The following is a 12,369-nucleotide window of genomic DNA, read 5'->3' on the forward strand; positions in this document are numbered from 1 at the left end:
TTTTGATGAGATTTTAATTACTGACATAGGATCTTTGAGCTCAGTGTGTGAAAATGAAATTGTTTATCCTCAGGATTTGTACATGTAACTTTATATATGTAATAATAAATGAAAGTATTTTAAAATACTGAAAATGACTTATGATACTAGTATTTATTTGACTATTTCCTTATATACTTAATGAGCATGTGTCTACTAATGGTAAAGAATAAAGTACTCTGACCACTGAATGACACTTTCTAAACACACATGTTAACACAATGTACACCTGCTAATATGGCAGTAAGCCTAGAGAATAGAACAAACTATTCTTACTCTTAAGAATTATCACTGTAAAGAACTCTCTAACATGACTAAAATCAAAACTTTTATTAAAGGTTTTATATCATGTATATTTTATTATAAATGTATTTATATCTGTAAGGTATATAAAATTATGTAATATCAAAATAATCCTAGCAAAAAAATGTGCACACAAAAAATGACCTACAGTAACCATGAAGTTTTATTTTGAAGAACGGAGTGTCAAATTTCATGGTTCCTCTAAGATTACTAATGACAGATTTTAAAGAACAATGACATGTGAGAAATAGCACTGCTCAGAGTTCAGAAAAACTACAAAAATAAGTATGAACAAACCTTCAGCTCAAATAAGAGATAGGTCATATTTTAAAAAGAAACTATTTTACAAGTTTCTATATGAATGCATCTACCTGGTCCTTAATATTCAATACGACTCTGGCAAAATTCAAAATATAGTTTTAGTACTCTGTGCATCAGGAAGACATTTTACAGTCTACATATTATTAAATAGCATACTGTGCAGTGTTACTCTTAAATCCAGAGAATACTTTCACATCTCAAAACATCCACGTGTCTCTGATTGGTGTGAATAATACAAGGGGATACTTTTCTTTGAATACAGCAGGTATTCAAACACCAAACTTTATTCACTTTATGGAGAGTCACATATCATTTCCAGACAGGCTGCAGTCATTCCTAGAAACATCTTCTCTAAACTGACCATTTGTCTTGGAAGGCAAAATGCCTAATTGAATACAGTAATTTTTAATATATATTTTTATTGTAAAGGTACTGTATAAAGGGGTTACAGTTACATGAGTAAGGTAAGGAGTCCATTATCTATCAAGCATTGTTACCCCTTCCTTTGCTTTTCCCCTACCATTGCCTCCCTCCCACCTCCCCAACTACCCTCCCACGCTGTAAATTTCATTTTCAACATAATGCCTTGTACATCTCATTGTTACAATGGATCAACCTGCATCCTTATTTCATGATTTTGTTATTTCCCTTCCTCTCCCCAAATTAGAGAAATGTATACACAAGATGCAGAGCACCAGAATCAAATACAGTGAAAACAGGGGTTATACCATGGGGGAAGAACATACAAAAGAAACCAAAATCACACAGTACATTATAAGTACATTGAAAACAACAGCAACAAAGATAAAACCTCTTGTGTCCCTATCTTGGGGTTCATTTCGCTTAGCAGCATCTTATATATGTACATAGTTTTTTATCTGTTCTGCTTGTCTTAGACATATACTAGTTATTGAAAATAAGGGAAACCATGGGACCTATGTTTCTTTGGGCTTGGATTAATTCACTTAATATAATTTTTTTCAAGTCTTTCCATTTCAAGGCAGTATTATTTTAAATTAGGAATTATAAGACCTATAATGAGGTTCTTATAAAATAGCCCTAGATAACTATAAACAAAATACATTATCCCCAAATATCCCAAATATAATATCCCGAGATTTCTTACAAAAAGCACATTAGAGAGTTCTCTTTGACTATAGGTCTCCAGTAGACTACATATCACCAGCATAGCTCAGTATTAGCATCTGCTCCCCTACAACTATGCTATGACACTCCCAATTTGTCCACTTGCTGCAGACGTACCATGCACAAGAATGTGGGCTCTGGAGCTTGTAAACGCGAGTTCAATTGCAGCTGATCATTTAGTGGTTGTATCATATTCAACTTAAACTTTCTAGTCCTTAAGTTTCTCAAGAATACAATTTGAATAATAAAAGTATTATAATAAAATTATATAAAAGTATTATAATAAAAAGTATTATAATAATAAAAGTATTACCAAGGGATATTCTTAAGACTAAAGAAGTTAAACGTGAAAAAGCATTTACAGGGCTACATGGCATGTTGTACATGCTCAAACTCTGCGAGCTGTTAGTATAAATACTACTCTGCTACTCGAAGTAAGCAACATCTAGAGGACTAAAGAATAGCAAACAGAAATAACTGCATATTTTATGTCTTGTTTATAAAGTTAGTTGAGGTACAATTTTGGCTTCTAATTTTATTTTCACCAAATTATTAATGATAAGTGAGACCCAATGAAACAGCTCATCCTTGTAATCAATCCTAGCTACTTGGACGATGAAGATAGGAGGACTGCAATTCAAGGTGTTATCTCAAAAGCAGGCTAAGTGTGGTGGACTATGGCTATAATCCAAGTGATGTAGAAAAAGTCTGAGGCCGGCCAAGGCAAAAAAAGAAAAAATGCAACTTCCTATCTGAAGTGTAATTAAAGCAAAAAGAGAAATTGGCTCAAATGGTAGAACACTTGCCTAGAAATCAAGAGGCTCTGAGTCCAAAAAAGCCCCAGTACTACCAATAAAAGGAAGAAGAGAAAGAAGGAAGTAAGGAAGGGAAGAAGGGAGGGAGGAGGAAAGGAGGAGGGAGGGAGCTTGGAAAGCGCTTAGTCCAGTCTTTTGCATGTGAATAATATTGAAAATAACAGAAGTAATAAATCAATAAATATGACTGTAGTTAGCATTTATTAAGAGTATCAGGCTAAGAAGATTGTCAGTGGTAGAGTGCTTGCCTTGCATGCATGAGGCCCTGGGTTCGATTCCTCAGCACCACATAAGCAGAAAAAAGCTGGAAGCAGTGCTGTGGCTCAAGTGGTAGAGCGCTAGCCTTGAACTGAAGAGCTGAGGGACAGCGCACAGGCCCAGAGATCAGGCCCAAAACTGACCAAAAACAAACAAACAGAGTATCTATAATTCATTCCTGAGCTTTAGCAATTGTTATCTATTCCTTACTGCTAATAACATGTAAGCCTCATTCCCAGTTTCATAGATGTGACTGAGGTTCAGGCACTAATTCATAGAAGCCCAATGACAAATGAGTGACAGAGCTGAAATCTAAACTCTTATCTGATTCCAAAACTCATTCTCTTTTCAGTGCCTTATACTGCCTCTGCAAAGAACTTCCTGCTTCATTTAATCATCCTTGAATATTAAAATAATATTTAGCACAATATTTAGGCAATACACAAAGACAAGCTGGGGGTTGCCAAATGGTAAGATGGTTGGCTTCTACTCCACGCAACACTGCAGGAGACAATGACTTTCCCAGGGTAGGTTTGAAATATTATAAAGACCTAGGCTACAGAAGAAGATTTTGTTACTTGTCTTCCTCAAGAAATATTGTCAGTAAAAAACAAGGAAGAAAGAATTAAAGAGAAAATATAGCAGAGAATTTAGACTTATAATTGAGATGCCTCTGTAGAAATAGATCATTAAAACAATCCATTCAGTGAGCAAACATTTATTCAAGCACTATATATGTCAAGCTAATCATGAAATAAATTTGCACTGTGACAGTACTTTGCACATAATAGAAAAATATGCTGAGCTGAACTGAATTTTCTGAATATATAAGAAAGGACGGTGAATTCAACAGACAGGCAGCCTTGAGGCATGTTAAAAACAGTAAGAAAATCATTTGGAATTTAAATGTTGTCCTGAGTTAATTCCAAAGGAATGATTGAGATGTGATCATGTGTGGATTTTTCATGTCATCATCTTCAAATGAACAAAGCCAACTCAAAAGTCACTGGTGGCTATGCAAGACTTTCTACTATTCTATACCCTTGCAAATCCCAAAGAGAATGGCTTCCAAAATAAGATAATACATTTACTATACAAAAAAGAGAACATTATAATTCTATCCAGTACCATAGTTTAATATCATATTAAAGTGTAAACTTCTACTATATTCCAATGTGGCTCTTCATCCTGTCCCATATTTTTAGCAACAGTTAATACTAGCCAGTAAACAAACCTGTTATATAGGGATGTTAGTCCCAAATGATGCACAAAATTATTGTCAAATAAATATGCTATACACTTTTACCTCACACTCACTAAATGCATTAGCAATACATATTAAAAATCTCTAAGAAGTCCCCCTTACTTCTGAACTCTGTTTCCTAACCACATGTAATGAAACCACCACATACATCTTCATATTCATCCTTTCATGATGTCTAATAATATGCATGAAGAAATGATAGAATTTATTCATCTGTGTAGGATCACTAAGAAAAGGGTACCTAGTAGTAATTATTCCCTCCAATATTGAATTATATTGTCCAAAGTATACAAGATTAGCTACTTGTCTTAGAGAAAAATGCCACAGTGTGATTTTTTAAATTTTTTTTCCATGTCAACTTATAAAATTGAAAAATAGAGGGGAGACGGGAAGGGATAGGAAGGGGAAACAAAGGAGGAGGCAACAATGCTTGATAAGAAATGTACTCATTATCTTGCCCATGTAATTGTAAATCCTCTGTACAGTATTTTCGCAATAAAAAAGAAAGAAAAATCGAGCCATGAACTCTAGCCTCGAAAAGATGTACGTACAAACAGTAGCCACAGATGATTGACAGTGCTGTATGTTTTAAAATTTTATTTAAAAAATACAGGACAGTAAACAACAAGATTATCTTACTCATGTCTCCCAATGCTCCCAATGCAGATCTTCCTGGGATTTCTGATTGCTCACTCAGTGATGGGTACTGTCCTTTCCATTACTCATGACTCAAGCATTCTTCAGACTGCTCAAACTACTCTCCCCGATAAAGGCTCCATGAAGTTCATCTGACATTGACATATTTTCTTTCCGTCCTAATTCAATCTTTGCCTCACTCACAAGAGAAAAACTCTATCTGCCGTCCTATCTGCCCTTAATTCATTATCTCCTTGCTCTGATTTGTCTTACAGCCTGGTGCTAAACAAATCCTTATTTGAAAACAACACAAGTTACACCATTCATGAGGCTGGTTGGGAAATCCAAACTCCTCAAGCTGGCAGTAGGGTCCTCTGCCCTGTACAGACTGACTCAACTCAGCACCTCCTGGTACCTCTCTAGTCTCCATCTCTGCTTTGGCCCCTCTAAGTCCTGCATATGGAAATCATGATCCCTCTCCTAAGCACACTTTGTTTTTGTTACGCAAAATACATTGTTGAAGAGAGACTTTTGCTATCCAAGAGTATCTAAAACCATTTATGATCCAAGGATATCTCCTTTCCTCTAGAGCAATCTAATAACACTGTTCATCTTTGTAATGCTTTGTCTTCAAAAACTATTTCCACCTTTATCTTTGTTGCCCTCACTGTGTTTAGAAACTCCTTAGGGGATACACACACACACATACTACATTCTTTTGTATTGCCTGACAAGCTATCCCTACATACTCAAATATATGGTTAATTACTGCTGTAAGCATGGATATGTAGACATAAAGCATAATGAATGTAATAAAATTTCAATGGATGTCATGAATATTCTTTTAAACTAATGGCTACACTCATAATTTCAAAGAGTCTACATACTAGGCAATCTTCAATGGTCATGTTCTATTTTCTTTTTTGTTGTTGTTGTGTTTGGTCTGTCGTGGGGCTTGAACTCTGGGCCTGGGTGCTGTCTCTCAGCTCTCCAGCTCAAGGCAAGCATTCTACCACTTGAGCCACAGCTCCACTTCTGGTTTTCTGGTGGTTTATTGGAGAAAAAGAGTCTCACAGAGTTTCTTGCCCAGGCTGGCTTTGAACCACGATCCTCAGATCTCAGCCTCCTGAGTAGCTAGGATTACAGGCACGAGTCACCGGTGCCCGGCTCATCTATTTTCGTACACCACAGCCTTCCTTTGAGCAAGTCTCACTTCTTATGAATGGTTTTCCAGTATAGCAATCATGAAATGGTCATGGTTTCCCCACTAGGAAGTCTGACCAGATTAAACTGTCTCCTGGTCATAGTGATTGGTCAACTAGCAGGAGTTTGAATATGTTTGCAACAGTAATACAGAAATAATGAGATACTGTACAAGCTATTTTCAGTAGGAGCATCATCTGTGAAGACAAAAGGAAAGATTGGCTGGTGCATACCTCTGCCTCCACAAAGGCAGAGTGAGCAAGCTTAGAAGAAATCTAACCAGAGGAAAGCAGGGCCCAACATGGAAAAAAAAAGATATCCCTTGAATTCCTGCATTATATTGCAGTCATGCTGAAGATTTCTATGTTAAATAAACCAATAAATGCATGCTGATGTTATTTTTTGACATCTATCTGACTGCCTAACAGAGAGATTTAAGAGATTTAGGGAAGCTGATTTTCCTTTTTCTTAATCTCAATTTCCTCATCTGTAAAATGATTAGTTTAAAAGTTTATAATCTACTAATGTCTTTCTGGATTAAGTTTTAAGGGTAACCAGTAATAGTGTGAGTAAAAGAATTCTAAAGTTCATTGCAGTTGGGCTACTTTGACTATATGTATTTTTTCTTCTATTAACTGCCAATTGCCTCTCTAATCCATTAGGTCCCTCTGAACCTCTATAGGTGTTATTATCTAGGCTGCTGTAGTAGCCTTTAGTTTGGTCCAACTTAATACCAAATTGCTTTTGTGCTCCTATTCCCTTCACAGGGCACTAACAGCCTCAGCAGAATATTCAGGGGTCTACTGCTAAGCTAACATTTCACAATTTGCCAGGTAGAATAAAATTTGAAGTATGACAACTCCAAGTATTGGCTGAAGATGTCCAAACAAAGGAATGAAGAAATACTCTCATGAGAATAGAACTGGAATAACCAATTTGGAAAAAACATTTATCAACATCTAGTGAAAAAAAAAGTATCCTTCATGCTCTACTAATTTTAGGATACAAATTCTAGAAAAAACACATTTGCATAGAGACAATATTTATTATTAGGGAAAATTTGTAAATAATCTAAATGGTATGGATATCAATAAATGATATGATATCAATAAACTTTTTTTTTTTTTGTCGGTCGTGGGGCTTGAACTCTGGGCCTGGGCGCTGTCCCTCAGCTCTTCAGCTCAAGGCGAGAGCTCTACCACTTGAGCTACAGCACCACTTCCGATATCAATAAACTTTTTATCTGGCCATAGTAAGACTAATTTATAATAATAAACACCAAATTGTCTCTAAGGAGAAAGAAAAAGAAATTAAAGTCACTTCAGCTCTTTTTGATAGACTTTATTTAAAATAAATCTGAAGCAACTATGACAACATGTCCACAGCTGTTAATTCCAGCTGGTTTCTGTTGGTAGATGGACCCTCTGCTCTATTTTCCAAATTTTTCAAGATAGAAAAAACTTATTGTTATTATTTTGCCCACAATTTGAATTCTTTATTTTGTCTTGATTCAGTTTTTGTTAGTGGGTAACAATTTTATGTGTGCAAATAAATATTTATGTACATGAAAAGTCCAAGGGTCTTTCCAATTAAAATACAAGTCCCTCTTAACTCCCTGTAATCCCACCCACTGCTTCAGAAGTAATGTATAGATAAGATCCTCCATGCTATTCCTTCAGAGCTTTGGTATTGCAATCCTATATATGCATATGGGATTCAACTCTGTGGTTTGATTATTTTGTTTTTAATACCAGTGAGATAATTTACTACATAATGATAAGTATGCCTTGGTGTTTAACACGATTAGGAGATATTCCCTCATAACATTTTTGTTCATAATATTCTATAAAATTTTAAATGTTTTAATATTCACAAAATATTCTGAACAGTTTGTAGAACAGATATATTTCATCATGACTGAAGTATAGCTTTATTAACAACACTTTGCATATACTTGAATACACCGTTCATTACTTGTATACCTATCTCTTTGGAATAGATTCCAAAAGTTTAGTTTTTAGTTTGAAAAGTGTTTAGTTTGAAGTGTTGATGGCTTCCTTTCAATAAAAGTACCTAGTTAATGATGGAGGGAGGGAGGGAAAGAAGGAGAGGGAGAAGGAGAGGGAGAGGGAGAGGGAGAGAAAGAGAAAGAGAGAGAGAGAGAGAGAGAGAGAGAGAGAGAGAGAGAGAGAGAGAGAGAGAGAGAGAGAGAGAGAGAGAGAGAGAGAGAGAGAATATTTACTTTCAGTAAGCCAAACAAGGATATGAGTGAAGAGGTCATTCCAGGTAGAGAGAATAGCATGAAGAAGGCAGAGGAAGACAGGATAGAATGCCCCATGCAATCGTTGACATTACTAGAACAGTAAATATAAGGAATAGTAGGATGGGGGTTAGATTCCAAAGAGAAGGTATGCACCATGTCATGGTAGGTATTTGATACCACTTTTTACTTCTACTTCAAGCAGTTTATACTTCATGGAAGAAAAGGATAACCCCACCAGAGGATTTTTAACAAGGCATGAGTAAATATTTAAACTGTGACATATCTAAAAGAAGATAAACCAATAAGGACTCTACCATATTGGCCTTCAAGCAAGATGGCATGAGCTTCATTAGAACAGTGATGGTAGAGATTTAGAGAAACAGCCAGAAAGCACCTGGAGGGTGAGTGGATGGGATTTAGTTCTGTGGAAGCAACTGATTCAACTGTCTAGAATGGAAAGAAAAGGAAAGGGGAAGGAAAGGCAGGTAGGTAGGTATAGGGAAGAAAATCAGTAGGACTAAGGCACTCACTGTATTTATGAGATAAGGAGGAAGAAATTGAGGCTGTGTTAGGGACTAGAGGTAAATGGCAGCCATAGTAAGATGACCAATACAGAAGAGGTGGGTTTAGAAACAATGTGGTAAATTTAGTTCTGGATTTACTAATTCAAACTTCAGGTGCACATATACATGCCTCACAGAGTCAATATGGGGGCTGAATATAAGCATTGGACACTATCAGCTCACAGATGGTGTTCAGAAGGGTGACAACTGGTCAGGCATGGTTTTAGAGTAATACAAGAAAAAGTTACTCATTGAGTTTATTATACTCCAAACTTCAAAAAATTACCTAAGAAAGTATTCCTGAGATCAAGAAAAGGAAAACCAACCTGTCATAATTTTATTATAACATCATAAGGTTGAATATACACAAATATCAGCAGAATATGAAATGTAAGAAGAATGTGAAATCTCTGTATTTATCAGTAGAAATAACCTACAAACATGAAGTATCTAGGGGATCTTATCAGCACAAACCCTTTCTTCAATACAATTTTATTTGAAAAAAACAATTTCTGAACAAAATAAAACATCTGCCAAGTAAAAACTGAGATAAAAACATTGAAACTATGAACACCTCACATATTTTGAGCATTTTGTACATTGTCTTCTAGACTTCTTTTCTGGGATTTTTTTTCCTATTTAGATTATGAATCACCTAAGTCTTGAAAATAATAGTTTACTTTATAATCTAGTTTTTAACCAATATAAAAATTGAATGGTTAAAAATATTCTTCCACCTTGTTTCATGTCTACCAACTATTTTCAGACTGGCTGTATATTACAATTTGGGGGCATTTTCTAAAAAGCAAATTTCAAGACCAAATCCTTATACAATAAATAAAAATCTACTTGGAAGAATGAGTGTCAAGCATAGTCATTTTCTTATACCTTTTCACATGATTCTAGTGTGCAGAAACCACTAATATAACCAATAACCATTTAAATTAAATTTCCAATTTATACTTGAAATGCAGCCCTATGAATCTGTTAGTATTTATACTTTTTTCTTATAACTAGGAATACTTTCCAAATATACATTTGCAGAAGTGGTTTATTAACTCACTAGACAATCATTGTTTAATGACCTTTGGTGAGAAATGGTGGCTTTTCAGTGGGCAGTATTGGCTCATACTCTCATCAGTAGCTTGTGAGCAGAATGCAGCATTTATAGTTGGAACCAAGTATATTAAGTGATGAGTTTATTAGACTAACTAAAGAACACTTACCAAGAACTGCTTTAAATTATGCTTTCATGCTTATCGACAAGATTGAGTGCAGAGCCATACACAAGTTTTTTATTCCCCTTAATTTAGTGCTTTGGAAGACTTTACTCATGTCCTTGGACCATGACACTCTTGGTTATTTTTTTTTTATTTTCAATTTTCCCTTACGGATTACTTGAAATACATTCACTCAAAATGTTTTCTTCATTTTATTTTCTTCCGCTTAATGTTCTTTTTTGCCCTGAAATACAGGTATAATGTAAGCCAACTATGTTTTTTTTTTCCTTTATGCTTTATTTTAGAGCTATGAAAGTTATTTCTCTCTAAAGATGGATTTAAATTTAATGGATATTTTTCTATTTTTCCCAATAGTATGAAAGTTTTATATGTGAATTTTCTCTATCATCTGTATCTTCCTCAACATAAAACATAAAACACAACTATCACATTACACATTAAAAAAAACCTTGGAGCAATGCATTTGCAATGGCTTTCTATAGTTCAGAAAGAAAGAAAAAAGGATTTCCTTTGTCCACTACTTCATTTCTGATTCTTCTTCCTACTGCTTCTCTGCAAAGACCCTGGCACTACTCATCTGAAATCCCTTTATCAGCAGAATGTCAAGAGAATTCAGCTCAGAATTTTGCTGGCTGTAGGGAAAAAAATTTACCTTTAAATGTTTGATAAAGCAAATGCCTAAAAATAACTATATTGACCACTATTACTATTAAGTCTAGCAGTCATACCACAAGACAAATGTCAATTAAATTTCACTTTCTTCTTTGTCTACCTTTGCTCTTAAGGTACTTTGTTCAGTGATATATTCCACTTTGATTACAAATATCAATGTATAAATATTTCTGGTAAACACAGCTTTCCAAAATAAAACATAGATTTCTGCTATATAGTATGTTTTGTGAAATTCAAACACCATAGATATTGAGGATGTTTAAGAATACATCTATAAATTTTGGATAGAATTATAAAGTAAAAACCATCTTTACCAAAGACTTAACATAAGACCGCTTAAGAAAACAAGATGTTTTTGAAAGAAAGTATAAACACAAAGATGTGTGAATTAAAGCATCCTTCCCTTCCCAAAATTTAGTATGCAACACTTCAGAATAAAGAGTAGGTATTAAAGAAATGTAACATACCTAGTTCTTGTTTCAATTTCAACCTCAAAGAAATATGATTCATGAGAAGCCTACATTGGAAGCAGGGATTACAGAAATGTTTATGTTTTCTACAAGCACTAGTAATACTCTTTCAAACAGGAAAGAAAAATAAAATGAAGGTCAAGATGGATAGGATCAAAGCCAATATTAAAAGAAGATAAATAGTAACTTTTCAGGTTATTAGTTCTGAAAAGTGCAAAATTATATACACATGCATATTAATAAATTCACACAGTTAAAATAGTTTTTATATGTATTCTTCTGTTTTACAATAATGAATATCTTCCCTAGAAAAAATGCGCATTTTGATGACCCAGGAGGAGCAATGCATTGCAGCCTAAACGGAATTTCCCCTACATTATTTGACAGCAATATTACTGTTCCAACCAGGTCTACAGAGAGTCCCCAGAGAACAACTCTAGAATGAAAAAGGAGAATAATATGTAAATAAAAATGGGTGAAAAAGAAAACAATTGGTGCAGTAAGGTAATAGTTCAAGAAAAATTACTTTAAACATGTGGTCTTAGTCTCTAATCAAAGAGCAAGTGAGTTTTAAATTTATATAAATCTCTCTAGGGTTACATAACAATAGGACAAATGTTTTCTTTTCTCTCTTCTCCTTTCATTTTTATTCTTTCCAAAAACACAATTTGGGTTAGCACAGCTTCTGGCCATTTATCAAAATCTTATACAACTCTAATCCACCTATTTAACTTGAATTACTATTCCAATGGCTTTATACTGCTTTCAGGAAATAGTTCCTTGATGAACCTGACATTAAATTCCAAGAAATCAGTATTTCACTTAAGCTAAGAAAAATCTCAAAGTGTTGAATTCAACTATGAATGCTACTTCAAGAATTGCTAAGATGGCATCCATACTGAGCATCAGTATACTACAAGAGCTTTCCCCTGTGTTTTTGAAAAGGAGGATATCTTTCCTAATATGCCAGTTACATAATTAGTATTAGCATATTTTACTAGGATATGAATAACAGCTCGAATATATTACATAGTTTTTTCCTATTGTTAAATGTCATCTTAAAAGCACAGAACGATATTCCTCCTGCTTAACCCTGAAATAAATATACTATGATGATGTGAAATAGCAATTCATCATTATTAAAAGGAAAACTACCAATACATATCCAAACTCCA

The sequence above is a fragment of the Dipodomys merriami genome, unplaced genomic scaffold, assembly GCF_024711535.1.
Source record: "Dipodomys merriami isolate MVZ:Mamm:240054 unplaced genomic scaffold, mDipMer1.0.p SCAF_2, whole genome shotgun sequence".
NCBI lineage: Eukaryota > Metazoa > Chordata > Mammalia > Rodentia > Heteromyidae > Dipodomys > Dipodomys merriami.